This window comes from Mustela nivalis (genome assembly GCF_964662115.1).
Source record: "Mustela nivalis genome assembly, chromosome: 18".
Lineage (NCBI taxonomy): Eukaryota > Metazoa > Chordata > Mammalia > Carnivora > Mustelidae > Mustela > Mustela nivalis.
This window is the reverse complement of record NC_139037.1, coordinates 38998230-39019212: the sequence shown is the minus strand read 5'-3', so window position 1 is coordinate 39019212 and position 20983 is coordinate 38998230.

The window sequence follows — 20983 nt, the reverse complement described above, 5'->3', positions numbered from 1 at the left end:
TTTTAAATCTCCAAAAGGAGCCATACAATATTTAAATATCTATATGCTTATTTTTAAAACCTAGGCTTATTCCAAGGGGGTGAGATGCTCACACTACACCTAACTGAGGGTATGGCAAATGCTGATAGATGCTCCACTTAAATGATCATTTTTCTTCCTCCTCCCACACCATCTCCCAGACTAAACCCTTCCCTCCTCCTCCCTCTTATTCCTTCTAGGCCAAGAACCCCACTGATTTGTTGCTTATATGATGGGACCCAGCTGTTTTGCTGCAGCTCCCTGAGCAGAAATTTTATCAACTTTCTTTCATAACTCTCTAACATCAAGTCATAGAAAATCAGACAAAAAATCAGACCTTTTCCTTTTACACATGGACAAGCTGGGACCCAGAGAGGAGCAGGACTCTTCAGAAGTAGCAGAAGTTGACTGTGACCATCAGCACTGGAAATTAGGCTGATTTTTAACACACCTTCTCACGTACATGTAATTCCAGGAGTGCACACTTTTTGGACTCTCTTGGCATTAGGAGTTCAACAAAGCCATTGTTCTGAATCTATTCCCCAACTCCCAACTCTGTGTTAAGTATATCTTAGAAACTGGGTTTTTCTATAAAAAAACATTTCCCCACGTGCACTGTATACATTCTGCCTCAAATTCTCTTTGGCAGTTTCACAGTTTAAAAATACTTGAGTATTTCTTTAATGTTGTTTCTCCTCATTGTAAAACTGCATTTTTCACTTTGTGCTTCCTCCACGATTGCCTTCTCTCCCTGCTGGAGTAAAGTACCACTCTCATCCTCCCTCTCCCAATTCCTGATTTTTTCTCTGTGCTTATTTTCCAATGGCAGCATCTTCTCAAACTCGATGCTTGAACTTATTCTCTCCACACCAACTTCAAAGTAGGAAGAAAGAACTTAAACCTCTTTCTTTATGTCCCTCACAAGCCCTTAATTAGATTCAAATAGGAAAACATAATTCTAAATATCTGGAAAATAAGCCCTTGTCCTGCTTTCCTGGAAGATAGATAGACCACAATCCTGTGTGGGTTAGATGGAGGGAAAATATGGTATAAGGAACTGTCTAGAGATTGGGCTATGTATACAAATAATCCATTGTTTGAATCACTATACCTTTTCACATTTTACTTACCTTCCCAGGGCTACACATATAGGCCACCAACTCCTGCCTTTACAATTAATGCTGTGACCAACATTCATGTGTCCCTTCTGACCATCAAGGAGTACATCTTTGGGAAAAGGGTCCAGTGGCAGCATTTCTGGATCTTAAGGTCATAGTGGTTGCAATGGGGGGCCTCTTCAAGGCCACAGGAGCCCCAGCTGCTGAGGAGTTGGCTACCAATGGTTCTCAACCGAGTCGCCCTCTAGGGAATTAAGAGAAAAGCTTTCTGGGGTCCTGGGCTCAGCCCCATTGTGTCAAGGTGGGACAGCTCTGAAAGGCCATCCCAGCTCCAGCGCTCCTTGTAAGATAGTATCATAACTGAGGCCCTCGCTGGGACAGTGCTCCAGTTCAGCTTCTCCCATCAATTTCCCTCCCCCGACCATTGAGTCTGAACATGTGCTCCCGTAAACGTCCCAGCCTGCACCCCACACTCTCAGCATCTTTTTGCTAGGGAACCCACCTGAGTCATAGACTGTGTGTGCATTTAACATGACCGAGTAGCCATGGAGGCACCAGCATGGTGTAAGAATCATATATTCCCTCATCCCTGCAAACACGGGGGGTTTTCTAGCAGTCTAATAGTTGCAAATGCATTAGGTATAGAATGGCATCTTTTCATTTTAATTTGCATTTCTCTGATTACTAATGATTTTCAGCCTCTCCTTTTATATTTGTCAGCTTTTAAAGTTTCCTTTTCTGTAAATTGCCTGAACACATAATTTGCCCCCTTTCTTTCTGGGGTTACCATCTAAGCATAAACATTTTCTTAATTTGAAATATTGCAAAATCTTCTTCCGCTCTGTCTTTGGTCTATTAACTTATCCGAGGTATTTTCAATGAACCAGAAGCCTTCATTTTTGATGTCAGATAGTTTTGCTTATCATTTAAGTTTTTTTTTTTTTTAAAGATTTTATTTATTTATTTGAAAGACGGAGATCACAAGTAGGCAGAGAGGCAGGCAGAGAGAGAGAGAGAGGGAAGCAGGCTTCCTGCGGAGCAGGGAGCCCGATGCGGGGCTCGATCCCAGGACCCTGAGATCATGACCCGAGCCAAAGGCAGCAGCCCAAACCACTGAGCCACCCAGGCGCCCCTCATTTAAGTTTTTAAAGCTTTGTTTAGAAAGTACTTTCTCTCCCAAAGTCAGTAATATTCTAATTTCCTCTAACAATTACATATTTTTCTCATTCATATTTACACCTCACATTTTTACATTTCAATTCACTCAGAGTCCACTTGAATGTGAGGATGAAGAGATCATGTTTCATATTTGTTGTATTGAGTGATCTAGTTTTCTCAAAAATGTCTACTAATACATTTGGCTTTTCGCCTTTGATCTGTGGTGCAACTGGTCTACTGGTCCATTTAATTTTTGCCATTTCTGTGTGTTTCTATTGCTATGACTTTGTAATATTACTTTATCTTCGGTACAATTCTTCCCTCTTTGATCTCCTTTTTATTTATTGAATGAACTATTTTTATATATTTACTCCACCTAATTTTCAAGTAAATTTAGACTGACTTTAAATGCTAGAGTACATTTGTGAATTTTGTTAAAAACCTCATTTGGATATTTTGAATTTTTGTGTTGAATTAAATTTATGAATTAAGTGTGGGAGAATTGGTATGTTTATAGTGTTATCATTAGAGTTTTAAAGGTATTATTTCTGTATACTTCAGGTGTTGTTGCTGTAATGAACAAGGTCTTATTTTTTCATTGTATTTCCTGGTTGTTTGTAGTTGGTGAAAAGAAATGCTATTGATTTTTGTGGTTTGATGTTCTATTAGCCATCTTGCTGAACTTTCTTATTAATGGAAATATCTTTCCTGGAAATGGAAATATCTTGATTTTGGGTTTTCCTCTTTTGTGTGTTTGTTTGGTTGATGGACATATCAACTGCAAATAATGATGGTTTAGGCCATCCCCTTTCAAATCCATACTCTCCTGATATACATCTCATCTAATTACTGGCATTCTGGCAAACCAATAGTTCCTTTGAATTTATTTTCCTCAATACCAAGGTAAAGAAATTGCCTTTTGGTCTTACTTTGCAGAAGGCTCTGAGTTATAATGAGATGTTAAACCTCTCTTTAATCAAAAAGTGTAGGACATAAGCATGCCCAGTACAAATATAAAAGTGGGTCCATTTCATTTCCTCTTCTGACGTTCTCTGCACAGTTTCTGTTCCAATGACTACTTCCTGGTCACTCTATGGCACTAACCTCCAGCTAGAGCCTGAGCCTTAAGCCCCCTCCTCCGTTTCCATTTGCTCTCTTATATTCTGCCATCATCTCCATAAGAAGAAGATGCCTGGGCAAGTGAGGATGAGGAATTCATGAAGCTGAGTTGCCCAGTTAGGTCCAGCAGAGGTCAGTTGAGTCCAGCTAACTTGCAGGAGTGAGCCCAGCCAAGATCAGTGGAACTGCCCTGCCAAGATCAGCCAACCCCGCCAGGTCATTCCACAGATGTGGGGGCTAAATGAATGTTTATTGACGTATGCACTGAAATTATGTGGTTTGTAGTTACTCAGCAATTGCCGACTGCAAATGTGTCACATATCAGCCCTCTCTTTAGCCACCATCCTGGGTAAATATCCCATACAGGGAAAGCCCTCCCCCACTCATAAGACACTGCCCCTCCCTCTCCTTGCAGTGTTCTGGCCTGCAGGACTGCGGGTGGACTGCCTTACGCGTGTCAGGATGGCTGGAATCAAAAAAGACAAAAAATAACAAGTGTTGGAGAGGATGTGGATAAGAAGAATCCCTCATGTACTGCTGGTGGGAATGCAAGCTGGTGCAGCACTTTGGAAGATACTACGGAGGTTCCTTAAAAAATTAAAAATAGAACTACCTTATGATCCAGTAATTCCACGGCTTTGTGTTTACCTGAAGAAAATGAAAACACCAGTTTGAAAAGATATATGCACCCCTGTGCTTATTGCAGCATTATTTACAATAGCCAAGATATGGGGGCCACCTAAGTGTCCATTGATAGACAGATGGATGAAGATGGGGTGTATATTACAATGGACTATTACTCAGCCATAAAAAAGCATGCGATCTTGCCATTTGCGACAAGATGTATGAGGGTATTATGCTAAGGGGGTAAGTCAAATAGAGAAAGATAAATACGGTATGATTTCACTTACACGGGGGATGTAGACAACAAAGCAAAGGAACACATAGACAAACAAAAGCAGAAACAGACCCATAAATAAGGGAACAAGCTGATGGTGTCCAGAGGGGAGAGGGTGGGGTGATGGGCAAGATGGGCGAGGGGGAAGGGAAGGTATGGGCTTCCTGTAGGGAATGAGCAAGTCACTGGGATGAAAGGCGCAGCGTAGGGAACACAGTCAATGGTATTGTAACAGCATTGTGTGGTGACAGATGGTAGCTACACTTGCGACGAGGGTAGCATAATGTGTAGACTCGTCCAATCACGATGTCGCACACCCGAAACTAACATAACATGTGTGTCAACTACACTTCAAGACAAAAGAAAAAAAAAATATCGTGCTGGTGGCTCCTTGGGGCTTCAGTCATTTTCCCAGGACATAGACACGGCTCAGTTCCCCAGGGCACGCAGACTCTCCCTAACTAAAAGGAACCCCCAAAAGGATCCGAATCTGCCTTATGTCTCAGTAGCTGCTGGGAATCCTATATGACTGTATGCACAGTTCTCACTTGAGTTCCCCAAGTGCAAAGAGCAACTTCAAGGAAGGGCCCAGATTTTGTAGGCTCTGGTTACTGAAGGAGGATTGTCAAATGTTCAGTCTGCCTCAACGGGGCAAGCGGGATTCTGGCACAGGGACTTGTCAACACTGCCCGTTGGCAGGTTGGTGAACCCAGTCTGCGCTCTTGGTCGGGTTTTTTTTTTTTAAGCTAATTCTTATTGTTGTCCACTTCACAGTTTCTGCTGCTGCGCTGTAGACCCTGGTATCAATTTTCGTTGAAAATGCTGCAGAAACAAAAAGGTAATGCCACTTCCCGCACTGTTTCAAAAGGTTTTTAAGTGGAAAAAGGTATTTAGTATTTTTAATAAGCATCTTCAATACTATTGAGTTGGTTTCTTTGTTCATATCACAAGATTAATTATGCTGTCAGACACTTTCAAGGCCTGCTTAACAAAGATTCAGTGATATAATGGTTTGCTTTGCAGTGCCTTTTTTCTGCATAGCAATCACAATCAGCATTAGACAATTTAAAACCCTTTCACCAGCCGGAAGTTCTGAAGAGCCTTTTAATCAACAAAAGTAATTTTGCAAACAACTAGATACAGCATTTTTCATATTAACTAACTTGCATTTAAACTCCGCCGGCTTGATTCTTCCCAGGTCTCTGATTCCTGGGAAATTGGGTTATCCCGATGGCCTAGAATCTGAAAGTGGGGATCACGGCCACAACTGTCCTCCCTGGGTACCCCCAAATGTTCACAACCCATTCCTCCGCTCTGCTTATTAAAGAGATTGCATGCAAATGTAATTCATGCGTTTTAATTATCTCTTAATATACAGATCTTGTCTAATCAGTTAAACTTTTTTTTTGTTAATTTGGTTGCCCGGAGAGCTTCCTCTTGCTATTTCTTCACAGTTGCAATCTGTGTTAGTGTGTTGGCGTTTTACGCAATTCATGTTGTTTTTAAAATTTGCTCGTTTTTTTTTTTCATTATTTTGTGTATGCCCGGAATTAGAAAATTCTACTAGCATCACTTCCAAAAATTTTAAAATGCAAACGTTTTTGAGATTGACAATAACCGAGTTGAGCTGGAGTTCTCTGTTCCTATAATGGCCCATACAAACCACCCCATACAAAACTAAAGGTTGTGAGGTTTTGTGCTTAAAAGGTGGCTTCCCTAGGAGTTAGAGCAGGGAGACACATTTTTTTTTTTTTAAATCAGGCGCATTTAAAAAAAAAATGAAACTAACCTGTTAATGACACCTTTAAAACATTCATTTAAAAAAAAAAAAAGAAAGAAAGAAAGAAAGAGGAGAGGAAGGCCCAGCCAACAGCAGTAATGTGTATCGTGGCTGTGTGTAGTAATTAGCCACCGAAACAGTGATTCTCACACCCTAAACCCTTGCGTGTTTGACACGATTTCAACCCTGGCGAGAAGTGACCCAGGGATCTGGAACCACAGGACACGAGGGGCGAGTCCTGTCACAAGAAATAACAGGGTCAGGAGACGCGGCTAATGAAGTCATAGCAACTACTGCACAGAGCCAATCAGAAAAGGCGCCAATCTGCAAATGAGGATATAATTAGCAGAAAAAATAACATGCTTTGGTTGGATTGGAGGGGAGCCTGTAATGACTGGATATTGAGAAAGATTCCGAAAGATTAGAGCAAACATTATGCAACAAAGAATACCTAATTAGGGGGAAAAAAAAGTGAATATGCCTTAATTAGAGGCAAATACATGATTGAAAGATGCAGAGTTGTCTGTTAATATGAATGTAGTAATAAAGGTTAGAGCACAGCTCCTGGTTCGGCTTAGCAAAGCACTCTGCGGATCAGTGGGAGTGGCACGCACATCTCTTTGCAGATGATGCTTTCTACAAGGCGGCACGCAGAGCGTTCTGAGACCCATTTAGTGGAGGGCACTAGCTAACTGGTCATCTTGGCTCCAGGACCCTCCTGCCTCCTGGGACACGAGCACCCGCACCACTTGTCATGCTGCTAAAAATGCAAAAAACAGACCATTGAGTGCAAAAAAGGAAAGTGTCCGCATGTCAGCGTCTAGGGACGGAGCTCAGAAACATTTGATGGTTTCCTTTCAGATCTGTAACTGGCACGCTGTGGATTTTGTTTAAGGAATTGAAGCTGACGCTTCCTCCTCCCAGGCCACCAGGCCCAAGCTGGCCCCTCCAGCCACCCCAGCAGGGTCCCCCGTGAGTTTTTACGATGCACGACGATGTGCAAAGACTCCCTCCAGCCACTCTTCTTCCCATGCTGCAGACATTTCAAGACTCCAGCAGCCACTCATTTTTCGCCTAATAGAAAAACTACGTGTTGTTTTAGTTCCTCTCTTTTCTCCCTTTCCCCCAAACTGTTCGGAGTATTGATTTTCATTTATTTTACACGATTCTTAATTGTCATCATTAGCTATCTATGCCACATCCCCCTGCTTAAATATACCCTGTCAATTTTGTAGCATATTTATAGATTAATTTAAATGTGTTTTTAAATTTATGACTGCATACCTTTGGTATGTTTGTAACATTAAAATACTTACGGTACAGAATTTTTTAATTAAAACTATTCATCAAAGAAAGTCCAGGTAGCGAGGATCTCCTTGTTTGCGGTGGGGGTTGTGGCAGCCAGAGCCAGCAAAATAATAGGTCAATTAAAAAAAACCTAAAGATAGCATTTCGAAAGACCCAGTTGTTTAATGAGCATTTGCCAACCGATCCCCCCAAATTAAATTATGAACTTATTTTTTTAGTGATGGGCATCAGGGCTACACATGGCAGAAGCAGAGGGAAAGAGACCCAGGGAGGGAAATGCTCCTGCCGAGGGACTGCTTGCACACACGGGCTCGCCTCCTGGTGTCTGGCCCAGGGCAAAGAGGGCCACTTCCTGGAAATCAACACCTGAAACCGTGGAACCATCGCCATCACTTTATGTGTCCATGGCTCGGGTCTGTCTGGCTATATCGGCTTTGTTTGGACCTCTTTAAACCCACTCTGGCAGCCTCCTCTGGCTACTGTAACAGACTTTCTTACGGCACTTGATGGCTAGAAAAAAAAAATCTCTGCGGTTCCTGCCCGCGAGTGCTCTTATTCAAATTCACGTTGTTGAACTGTCAGCTGTCCAGAGAACCATCTAAGGCAAACGGTGCATCCGTGGCCCCCTTGGCTGATGCATTCCCACGGCTGCTTCTGTGGCTGCTTCTGCAGAGGGCACCTTGCTGAGCGGGAGCGCCTGCCTGAAAGGCCACGCTGGGGAAGGAAGCATGGCATTAATGAAGTCCAAAAGCCCAACAGCACCCCAGAACGTGGTAGTGAGGCTCTGTGTCACAGTGCTGGAAATAACCGGACACGCTGCGGCTCTGACCAGGCATGGGGAGGAGGGGCGGATTGATGTCCCTCCACTTGTCTTGGCAGGTTGGAGTGTGTCCTCGATGCTGGGTTTTTGAGATTCCTCCGTCTTCCTGTCTTACTCTATTTGGGATGCGCCTTCATTTTTAGTATTTTCCGCTAGTTATTTAAAAATTAGTTAGGTCGTGGACCCGAGGTCCTGGTAAAAAGTTTCACATTCCCTACACTTTAAAAATAACATTTCCTAAAAGCAAAAGGGATGTTTTTCACAACAATCCATAATTTCACAATATTTCATGAGTGGCTTTTCTATCTCTCACTCCTTTTGATTTTTAAATCGACCTTGAACAAATACGGAACGAATAAAATCAACGTATACTCTGTAATTTTTTTTTTAATATCCAGCTGACTTTTGGGGTGTGCATTTTAGGGATAAGGCAAAATGTCAGTTCCTCCATAAACAGCCTCGACAATGAAACGGCGCTTACAGCTTTCTAGCATTCATTAGATCATGTTAAATTCATTTCGAGTCTGACGTTAGAGAAAGGAGAAGCTTCTTATTTGCCAGTTGGCTGAGAGGGCACAGGGCAGCTGGGACTTTGCCTACTTGGCCTCGTCACCAGGCGTGGGCCCTTCTGGGGACCACTGTGGAGGCAGGATCAGTTTCTACATAAACAGGTGGGGTGACGGCTCTCTACAAGGAGAGCTGTCTTGGGCCCATCCTGCCCCTCACATCCTGATTTATTTCCAACATGAGCTTTTATCAAAACTGACAAGAGGGGGGCAGAGGCAGATAATAATAAAGATAGCTAATGGAGTAGGGTTGCATTGGAATGGGACCAAATCCTCCTTTTACCCGACTTTGAATGCTAAATGAATCACTCAGATTTATTTGGAGGAGGGAACTCCACAAGGTCCTCATCAGGGCAAAATAGGGTTACAATTCAATAAAACGCGTGGCAATGCTTTATTGACTAATGAACCTACCGTGCGGCCAACGGCTGTATTTTACTGTCGCAGACCCTAACTGCCTGGCAATTACGTCGTGAGTGTTTGCTAAAGACTCCGCCTGTCTTTCCCCCCTCAGATCTGGAAACAGGTTCAGTGCGAGAGGCTCGGGAGGAAGCAGGTCGCACACCTTTCCCGAGTCTTCTGGGGATAGAAGCCAGGCACCGATAATAACCGTGCAAACAAGTTGATGCTGCTATTTTTAAATAAGCTGTTATTATTGACTAACAGAGGTTGCTGTGGGTGGGATGACAAAGCCTCGGGAGCCGGAGAGTTGCTGTGAAGACCTGCACCAGAGAGCTCGTTAATGAGAACAGTTAAGTGTAGAGTTAAATGCTCACCGCCGTCCCGCCATCCTGTTCCATCTTTCTGGGAGCAGCACGGAGCTGGGGGCCGGGGGCTCCATCCGCGATGTCTTTGGCCCCTGCCATTCCCCAAACACTGTGTTGGTGGACTTAGCGCATTCATCAGGTAAGGCGAGGAGCCGAGGGCAAGAGTTGTGGAACGGTAGAAATGGTGCCTCATTGCCAATAACCAGGGGGTATTTGATGCCGAAAACTAGAGCAGTCACTGCTGAAAGTGGCTCTGTTTCCACCAGCGCCATCCACACGTGCCCTAAGGCCGGAGCTGGAGCCATCCCGGCGTGATTCTTTGCATGTGTGTGTGTGCACACTCGTGGACACACACACACACACACACACTCTCACAGTGGGCTCATTTTCCTCTGGATTGTTCTGTGTCTTAGTGCATTTAAAATGAACTTCAGTTCAGGACCTTTCAGTACCTTTGGCCACCTGGGTTGTTTTGCAACGTAATAAGGAACCGGTGGTCTGAGCAGGACCAAGCCAGGGTATGGGACTTCTGCAGCAACGTGCTCTGAAGGCTGGACCAGAGTGGACCAGCAGAACAGAGGGGGAGCCTGTGACGCCTTTCCTCCCCATTTGATGGGTCTGTAAACACTCCATAGGATCCCGTTGGCCGGTGTCTAGGGCAGATGCAGGGGAGGGAATGTTGAAGCTCACAGATGATTCAGAGTAAAAGCGAGTTGCAGAAAGATTCACAGAGGATGGTTTCATCTTAATATTTTTTAACCCAACACAACATCCTGAATATATTTGTACATGAATAAATATGTACAAATGATCTAGAAAGAGCCACATCAACCTAAGAATAATGGGTGTTAATATTATACAGTGCTAACATCATGCCAGGCACTGTTCTAAATATTTTACATATATTAACATGCCTCCAATGCTCGCAACAATCCTGTGGGGCAGATACCATTCTGATCTTCATTTGACAAAGGGAGGAAATAAAGCACAGAGAGGTGAAGCCACTGGCCCAAGCTCACACAGCAGAAACGGAAGCATGAGGACTCAGGGCGAGGCCCTGGGCTCTAGACTTCAAGTAAATAACCCCCCACTCTGCTTCCTGTGCTGACGAGAGGCCACTCAGTCGGAAAGAGGTCAAGGATGGTGATCAAGGGAGCCTCAGGTTTACATTTCACATCTCAGCTGATAGATCACAAGCGTCTCATATGTGTGAAGGGGTGGAAAGTGTATCCACACAAATTATGTAAGAGCATTCTGAGTGCCCTCTGTGACGTCAGAGCCCACGTTTGATGGTATGGCTTGATCCAGTTTGCCAAAGGGGTGCAGTCCAGGTGCTGCGGACCAATAAGGGAGACTTGGCGGGTCCCCAAGGATAAGCCACAGGGCAGGTGGTGCATTCCAGGCACGCAGGTCTCACGGCGGTAGGTGGGAGGCCCACTGACCACAACACACCATGCTCAGTGGAACTTAATATCACCTGAACACCACGAATGGCGTTTTACTTTAGAGCAGGACAAATTCGTCACGCTAGATTCCTATTATTGATGTCAGCCTTGTTATCTTTTCGCATTTTTTAATTGACATTTAATTTGTGTGGTGAGCCCATTTACACTCAAAGTGCACATTTCTGCTTTGGTTTCCGTTGCACAAAAGCTCCGAGTCTGAGATGCAGGAAAGGATGAGACGGGTAGAAACGTTCCAGGTGCTTTGCCAGCTTCCACGTCCTTCGTCCTTGTCCCGCGGGGGCCGCGTTGTCTGGAGCCGCTCACCCCCTTTCTCTCCTCACCTGCCCTCGTCCCTCCTGGGTGGCTTGCAAGTCCGCTCCCTTCACCAGACATTCCCGTAAGACAGCCCTTGGACCCCACTTCCTACCCTGTGTCTGACCGTCTGTGGACCTTAGCTTAGCGTTTCAAAATACATTAAGTCGAAGGGATTGGAAAGATCATCTATGCTGAGAAGACCAAAGATTGTGCTGGCTGCTATGCATTTTTTTTTTTTTAAAGCCATGATAAATTCATGATAAAATCTGAAGATGGGTTTGCGGCCATTTGAGGATTCTGGCATCTACCCGTCCATGCTTCACCTTGACCTTCGGGGCAGTCGCGAAGGGGGGAGATTGTAACCTGGCACAGTGGGCTGGCAACATATTTCTGAAAGGTCCAGCTTCTATGTGAAGGGCATTGTTGGAGGAGGTCACGGACAGAGACAGAGGCCTAGGGGACATTTGAGTAAAAAGGGTCTTTCCATAGCATAGATGTCCTGGCTTCTGTATACCAGTTTGTCTCCTCCATAATCGGAAGTTTCAGGTATAGCTGTGAAAGTCTGTTTTTCCAAAGAGAAAATGAAGGGGTTGAAGATTAGGAAGCATGGGACACCCAAGAGACCCAGACTGACAACACGCACCCCCGAGGATGATGCCCTGGGAGAGCCTATGCCCAGGGGACAGTGGCTCGACTCCCTCCCAGTGGTGGCGTCACCCCTCAGGAGTGTCGCTAACGAGTCCTCTGCATTTACTGGAGGTAAGGCTGATCCAACCCTCCTCCATTGCCAGGTCAATGAGGGGATGTCTGGCCGTTCAGAGGGGGATGATTTGCCTCCAAATGCAAAGCCCAGTGCTGGGAACATAATGGGAATTTGTGACACTCGATGGAGAACTTTAGGCCCATAAACCAGAGACAGTATGTAGTCGCTCATCTGTGACAGACATAATAGGGATAATCGTCACTTAATAAGTAATCCAAGGCTAATTAAATGTTACTAATATACATTGCAAAGATTCCTTTTTTCCCCTCACACTCCTTCAGAGTCCCCTGTATGAATGGGTGCTCAGGAGCTTCTGCATGGGGAAAATGAGGAAAATAATGAAAAAAAAATGTCCATTGCCATGGAACTGAGAAACACAGGTCACGTGCTTCTTAGAATCCCTTCAGGGTATACACAGGCAGGTGGGTTTCCTGCACTGGGGTGACAGTGGGGGCCGAATGGCCCGGACATCTTGCTGACTAACAGCCAGTGTGGCCAGGATATCACACAACCACATTAACCACAACTGGAGGCCACGTTCCTGGCTTTTTAGATCAGGCAATCATTGACTGTGGGCTATCCTAATGATGGAGGGCAGGGGACAAGCTTCCCAGACTGGAAGTACCCATGGCAGGGGACAGTGCTTCAGAGAAGGGGCAGGAGGGAGCCAGGCCACACACGTTGTTCTGGGGGAGATGGGCCACCAGCTGCAGAGGGATAGCTGCACGGGGCTCTGAACCACTTGTCTTGATGTCAGAGAAGAAGCTTATCTCCTAGGAGCTGTGTCCACCCTGGCCTCATGTGACTCACTCCACTCATTTCCTGTCTGAACGGCCATCACAGAGTTTTGCTTTGTTTCTTTCTTTTCCTTTTTCTTTTTTTTTCAAGAATGATGACCCTTATATTTGCATTTTTTTAAAAAAGTTTCTTGAAAGCCCCCTCTCATCTACAATCTCCTCTTTTCTTCCCGACGGTGTTGAGATCAATAGAATTAGCACTGCTTTCCCATTTCATAGATGGGGAGCACTGAGCCCCAAGAGAGACCAGGCGGCAGCAAAAGTCACCCAGTAAGAGGCAGAGCTGGGGCTCAAACACAATCCTGCAGCATGTAGCCCAAGGTCCTGGAAACCAGGCAGAGGGTCCCTCGGAGCCACCACCAGTAGAAGAGCCCATACCACAGTGTATGCAGTGCATGGCCTGTGCAACCATACGCAGCCACTGTGGCTCTGCTGATACAGACTTGAGCTGGGGGGGGGGGGGTTTCAAACCAAACCACAGTGCATGCTACCCTGCATCCAATGTCCTCTTCCTTTTGTTCCTCAAAACCAGCTTGTAGTGGTTTTGGTCTTGTTATTATGGTTCTGGCTCTAACCAGACCTAGTTACCTGAAACCAGTCTGCTCACTGGTAGCAGCTCACTGCCTCCCATTTCCCTAATTCTCAATTCTGACAGACTGCTGGCTCAGCTCCTCTTCTGATTCTGGGTCTGAAGTCACTGGCCAGTCTATGGATGGCGGCAGTTGGGTCTTCATCCCAACCCAAAGAACTGTGGCCAAGACTCGGGGTGGGGGCTGTTCCTGGGCTCTCTGTGATAGGGCAGACTCCAAACCTTCCCAGTTTAGACAAGCCCAAATTGTCATCTGTCAGGGAGTGGGGAGTAGATCTTTATACTTCTGAGAGTTTGGAGTGAGGCTCCTTCCAAGTGTGAGGTCTGAAACTCTAAGGCCCAAACTACACCCCTCAGAAACAAAAAGGACAACTCTCCATCTGGATGGTTGGTCCATCTTCTGAACTCTTGGTCCATCTGCTGAACTCAGCGGGCTGTGCACGACAGCTCTGCTGGCCCCGGCTAATCGTCAGTGTGGGTCAGTGCCTCACTTGGTTTTCCAGAAGAGGCTCCAATCACCTGGTGTATATTACTGTGGGGAGTGGGTATGACAAAGGGACAAACAGACCATCTTATTATGACAGAGAAGACCACAGAAGGTCCTTCAAGTGTTCCTCGGATGTGAGGTCAGAAGGCCTGTTGCGCTGTGGCATCGGCCAGCCAAGAGACCTCTCTGGGCTGTGTTTCCTCATCTGTAAAATGCAGTCAGTGATTCCGCCCGGGCTGTTTCTCCGCTATTTACGAGAGTGAGTGGGTCGGTACTTGGGAAAACTGGGCATGCGTGGACGCCCAGGACAGGTGTGTGCGTGGGAGGGGGGTGTGTTGGGGAGCGGGTGGCACAGTTCTGGGGGTGACTTGCATCAAAGCAGGCCCAGCGCCAAGCATCCTTCCATTTTCCATTGGCCTGTGTCACTCCAGCCTTTTTTCCGGCATGGCTCAGCCTCTCTGTCCTGAACGCAAAGAGGGTTCTTCTTCTGGAGGGAGGCCGAGGTGCTCGTCTCCGCATTAACCTCCATTCCCGGGGTCACGTCCTGTGGTCAGTCATTGTCATCTCGCTCTTCATTATTTTCTAAGGTTTGTTTCTCTTCTGAAACCCACCCAGAGGGAGGGGAGCCCCGCCTAGCTTTCACCCCTCTTATGTACAGTAGCTTGTTTTATGACTTTGTTTTAAAAACTATTGGCGTAGGGTACAATAACACAGATGTCTTTGCCTCACAAGAGAACCGTGAATTTCCACTTCTCTCTTCTCAGTGACAGCTCCATTACCTCCCATAGATAGTCTCTTCTTTGGCCCTGGAAAAAGCAGGGGGGAAAATGGTGTTTTGCAATTGTCCCTTACCATAGGGCGACCGGATCAATAGGACTGGCGCCCACTGTCCCTCGCGGGGATTCCCCGGGTCCTGGGACCTGCCCTGCGAGCAGCCTCCCTGGGGGTGGAGGGGGACAAAGTCCGAATCCCCAGAGGAGCGCTAAAGCCATCACAGGAGAAATATCTGTTTTCTCGCCAGCGTCCCGCAGGCATATCGGTGAGTGGTGGCAACCCAGTGGTGGGGAAACTTTGTTGGCTGCCTTACTAAATCTTCACAGGCCTGACCTCAGCTTGACAACTCCTTTACACGTGCAGAGAACAGTCACTGCTCTGTGCAGAGCCGAGAGCTCCATCAGCCTCTCCCGCAGGTGTCGGAGGCCAGGCTGGAAGAGAGGTGGGGAGCGGGAGGCAGATTTAAGCACACATCACCGCCGGTGCGGCGGCAGAGTCGGCCTGTCTCCTGCTCTCGCAGGCAGAGCTCCTCTGCTCGGTAGCATGTCACGCTGTCATGCTGGCTCTTGCCTGTGTGTAAAGTGGTAAGGTGTGAGTTTAATTAGCATAGAACAAAATTTCTTACTCTCTAATAATAACACCTTGAATTTTTATGTTACCTGCTTTCCAAGGAGCTCAAAGCATTAAAAAAAAAAATGCACTTCTTCATTTTGTCTCATGGTGTTCCAGAGAAAAAGATCATATCCCCATTCCACAGAAAGGGAAACCAAGGCAGAGGGTGGGGAGCTCTACCTGGCTCCTAACTTAGTGGTTTCCTTCGGTTCTGCCTGGAATGGATGAGCTCGAGTTGCTTGAAGAGGAGGGCATGGGAGATCTAGGGCTGGGGTAAAAGTGCCTTCAGACAATGCGTAGGTGACATTGGTGAATGGAGAGGGCAGGTCTAGGCCGTAGGGAGTAATAGGGCCTGGGCAGACTGGAAGGGCCAGCCACACAGAATGGGCCCCTGCTCTGGCTCCAGAGAAGTGTTGGCTTGCAAGAATGCAAACCCAGTGATGCCATAAAAAAAAGAAAGAAAAAAGAGACGAAAAATCCCCACCTTTCTATGTGTCTCCTATGTATTCTTTTGGGGCACAGCGCCTTGGCCCACAGTTTGCGACTTCTAGAACTTCTTGTTCAGAGTTTGAACAAGATTAGCTTTCCAGTTTGCACACAGCAGACTAGGATGGGTCAGGAAACATACTGATCTATGGAAACAGGAGAAGGCTATGCCCTAATTGTATGATGTGACAGGTCAGTGAATCATGGGCATGGTGATGATTTGGAGAGAAAGAGGGGGAACCCAACGAAGTGGAGGGGAAAAACCTAAGGTGTGTAGTCCATTGAATGAGGGAGAACCCAAGATGGCCGTAGTTGGAGATTCCAGGGTTAAGAGAACGGTCACGCCTCGACAGCAGAGGGCTCATTTGTGAACCTGGGACCTGGGAAAGAGGAGGAAGAGGGTTTCAGCATCATGTACCCAGGCAGAGACTGCACAGGCAGGTAAGGGTGTCCTATGGTCTGCCTGTTCTCAAGATTCTGAATTTCATGAGACTGTAAACATTATAACAACTGGGAGACCCCAAGTTGGTCTCCAATTTGAGGTTGCCAGGTTTTTCTTTGGCCAGAAGATTGCAGGAAAATAAATAGCCACCATCTCTATTTTGTTGAAGAAAAAAAAATCTTCCCAGATGAAGACATATAATAACCAGCCCTTTAAAGTGAATAATTTTATCAACTAAAAATGTCATCAAAAAGTTACTCCTTAGCCTTTATTTTTATTTCATTTTTTTCCCATGAATGGACATCAGTTTGTGGATTGCTGTTTATTTTTAAAATTTTTTTTTAATTTTTTATTTTTTATAAACATATATTTTTATCCCCAGGGGTACAGGTCTGTGAATCGCCAGGTTTACACACTTCACAGCACTCAACAAAGCACATACCCTCCCCAATGTCCATAACCCCACCCCCCTTCTCCCAACCCCCCTCCCCCCAGCAACCCTCAGTTTGTTTTGTGAGATTAAGAGTCACTTTAAAGACCACTGCTAACACCCTCCAAAACCAGCCAAAAGGAGAAAACCCAGGTGGATTGTAAGTAGCCACAAGAGGGGAGATGGTGTGTTTTTGAGCATGGAGGGACCTGCTCTGCTAAGACAGAGAGCAGAATGAAAAGCAAAGGCTGAGTTCTAAGACCTGGAGGAAGGTCTCAGTCAAAGGCTTGAGAAAGAAAGAGAACAGGAGACAAAAGGAACAGCAGGGGCAGGGTGGGGAGGGCACAAGCACTAGAGAGAGGATGCATGGGAAGGCTAGAACAGCCCATTTGCTTGCTGGATGGACATCTTGGATGAGAGCCCCACCCTTTTCCTTTTTTTTTTTTTTTTTTTTTTTTTGAGGCAGAAACCCAAATTCCTCTGTCCCTACTGAGAATAAGGGCTGACGTACCAGGTACAGTGACCATCGTGACCATTGTCTTTCTCTGGAGACAGAGAATAGGCAGATGAGCTAAGCCAGATGGCCATGGGGGTAACACTGGCCCCCCAGCAGCTCCAGGGCAATCTCAACAAAGACCTACACAATCCATAATCCAAGAAGGCTGCAGAGCAGATATTGTCTGGGCAATTCTCTCTCTCTGCATTGGACCCTCGTGCTGACGTTGATGAAGTTTCTCCAGACACATGGGCAAGAATCTTTCACTGGGATGAGGATTAACCAAGGCTATTAGTGCTTGTGGAGAGGGGAGCTACCCCTTCTCTCACCAGAAGTGTGGGCTTCCTGGGGATTATGAGTTAATGTATCTGGAACAGTGTTAGCTTCTCCAGGTTTTGTGGTCTATCTGGAAGTCATATTCCAAGTCTCCCATGAGCCACCTGGCTGCGATTCCACTTGGATCAGGGCTTGCCATTAAATGCAATGAGGAGCTCAGGCCATTTATCACAGTGAATCCAGTGCCTAAATCTGGGAGGAAATGGTCAGTGCTCCAAATTGGAGCTGGGTCTTTCTGCCAGAGACTGCGTACAGCTAGCACCGCTGGGTTTCTGGGCTGAGTTGTTATCTGTTTGTAAAAATGAATGCCATTCATTGAGCTTCTCTTTTGGATCCTAGCCATGAGGTGATGAATTTTGCTGGTTTGTGTATTCATTCGCTCACTTATTAAATGTTTACTGAACTCTTACTATGTACCAGACCCTGTTCTAGGTATTGTAATCAGAAAACATTCTTGTCTCATACTTTAAGGGAGAGGATAACATAACATAAACAAACAGAAACATAACATAAACAAACAAACAAAAGACTAATTTTATAAAGTAAGAGATGCTCAGGAAAAAGTATAAAGAGGTTCATATAATAAAGAGTGACTGGGTTTCATTTGACAGAGGTCAGAGAAGGTCTCTCCAAGGAGATGGCATCTGATTGGATCTGAATCCACCTGGGGCTGAGAATCTGGGAGAAGATTTTTCCAGGCAGAGATAACAGCAAGTGTCAAGTCTTTCAGGGAGGGATGAGCTTGACATGTCAAAGATCACCATGGCTGGAAGGAAGTGAGCAAAGCAGGACCAGTGGAAGATGAGTTTGGAAGGAATCAGAAACCAGATAATTTAGAATCTTATTGATCATGGTAAAGGTTTAGGATAGCATCATTATTGTGAAGGAAACCATTGGAAAGCTTTAAGCTAGGTGGTGTATTAGTCAGGATGGGACACGTTGTGCTGTAGTAACAAACAACTCTAAACTTCTACAAACTTGAAATAATTTCTCCCTTGGGTTACATGTTCATCTGAAGTCATCAGAGGGGAATGTGTCCCTTACCATGCTCATTAGCAGTCCTGGATTAACAGACAACCCACCATCTGGAACTCTGCTAGTCTCATGTCATGAAGAAGGACAGAGAACAAATCACCCACACTGTCTTTTAAAGATATCTGCCCTGGGAGGGACAACCTGGGGAACTTCCATCATATTTCAGTGACAAAGGAAGTCACACATTCTTGTCTTTTCTCAGAAACATTTGCTACTAGCACTAATGATTATCACCTGGGGCTCCTGCTGGCAGAGGGAGGGCCCAGGGACCCAGTAAAAGTCCCTGATGTCCCCATAATCATGGACTCTGTGTTCTGATGGTCACCCAGTTAGAATCACTTTCCCCCAAACAAGAGTAATCTGGCTTTTGTGTTTGATTGCTAATGTGGTAGTAGAGGTTGGAAAAGATGAACTTTTCAAAAAAAGTTGAGATAGAGCTTTGAGAGATGCAGTTATTGGGTATCTCACTCAGGGCAAGGTTTGAACTTAGAAATGGCCCTTTCCCTGCTGATAAGCACCAGCATGCTGCCCATCCCCACAGCAGCCTGGAGAAGGTGTTTGCCTATACTGGGTCAACCTGACAATGGTCAATACCAGACATCCCTACTTCCATGGAGTTCAGGGATGGCCCATGTGTTCCCAGAAAGGTCCACAGTCTCCCTTGTGTCATGGACTTAACTCTCTTGTAGCTTACACTCCCTCAGGTGCACAAGGCTGCAGCCACTCTGATGTTTACTGTGTGGACGTCCTTTCTACTGGGGATGCCTGTGTCCCCAAGGTCTCTTTCTGCAGCCCAGTGTGAGTGGATTTTGCATGGGTTTTACCCCTTTATCTCTGGGGTCATCTGTAGACCTCTGGGTGTATGGGAACATCAAGGAATCTCTCCTCCAATCTGGCTGCTCATTGATTGGACTCCAGAGAGAGTGGCCTTCCACCAGACAGGGCAAGAGCACTCCTCAGTGACCATCAGACCAAAGTCTTTCTTCCCTGGGCAGAACTTCCTCACCCAACTCAAGTTCTTCTGAGAGGTAAAGGGCAGAAGGGCCTGGCTTCCCTGATTCCTGTGTCCTTACCTCTTTCTTGAGACCCTCAAACCAACCCACTTCCAAGCCTCATCCATGGCCTCCCTTCTGGTCTACCCTGAGTTACTTGCACCTGACCTTGAGGTGTGCATATATTCATGTGTGCATTTTCTTCTGGTCTGCCCAGTGATGCTCTCCCATTGCTTTTTGGCCATACTTCTTGATTGCTGAATCAAAAACAAGCCTGACTCTTCTTTCTCTTGCTTTCTTGTGGCCTGAGGACAATGCTGAGCATTCAATATGATCTCAATAAAGGCTAACTGATTTGCACTGTTTTGTGAAATTGCAAAAATGTCACAGGGTTCAGTCTACATGTGCAGCATTGGGTGGGGAGGAACATCATCTTCCATGAGTCTTGGACCAGAAAGATGGTCTTAACTCAACCCTAGTATGAGAGACAATCACTGGGATCTCCTCCTAGTTTCACACTGACTTGCCGTGTGAAGCTAAGCTACTCTTTTCCCCCTCCTCAGGCCTCAACACCCCTTCTGAACAACAAGGCAGGGCTTCCAGATCCGAAGTCTATGTTTGTCAGATGCGCGTCATTCAAGTTAAATAGTCTTAACCTTGACACTTGATTTTTCTCCGCTCTAAGTCAGGCATGCTGAGTGTGTTGGGGGTAAAAGGGAACAGGTAACAGAGAATTACCACTGGTTTTCCATTTTCGTTCCCTGCCACTTCTTCCTGTCAATCCCAACATGTCTCCTTCCCATTATCCCATTACTTCAGTCTCATTATGCTCAGGAGACATGTGAGATTTTAACACTTAAAAGAATGATAGATATTGTAGCCAGACTTCAAAAATAGATTGTACAACAGGGATACTAAGGGATACTAATTGTCTTAGAGAGTTTGGAGACAGTCCTTAAACCATGCTGAAATGGACTGCCTAGATGCCCCTTCAGGAGTAGAGGACATATTCACCCAGCTGTTGGGAGAGCCCCAGCACACAGCCTCAACTGCCAGCCAAGTGTCATGCCTTTCCCAGGTGAGGGCATCTAAGCTTGACTGGCTGGGGGTGGGGCAGGGTGTCTGGGGACCCAGCACCTTTGCCCCACAGCTGGATGCCTGGAGGGTCCTCCTGTCTTCGGACCTTTTGGTGAGGTTAGTGGAGGCCTTCCTCCAAGGAAGCATTACAGCCTGGCTCCCTCCTCTGCCCGGTCCTGCTTCCTTGCCATACACGGGCCCACAACAGCACTCACTAACTAGCCAGGTTCTCCCTAAGAGTCAGCTTCCCAGGGGCCACAACCCATGCACCATACAATGACCTGTAAGGAGGAGAGAGACGGGGAAGGGAAGAGAAGCCAGAGCCCACAGCCTTGTCCTGTCTCTCTACCCTCAC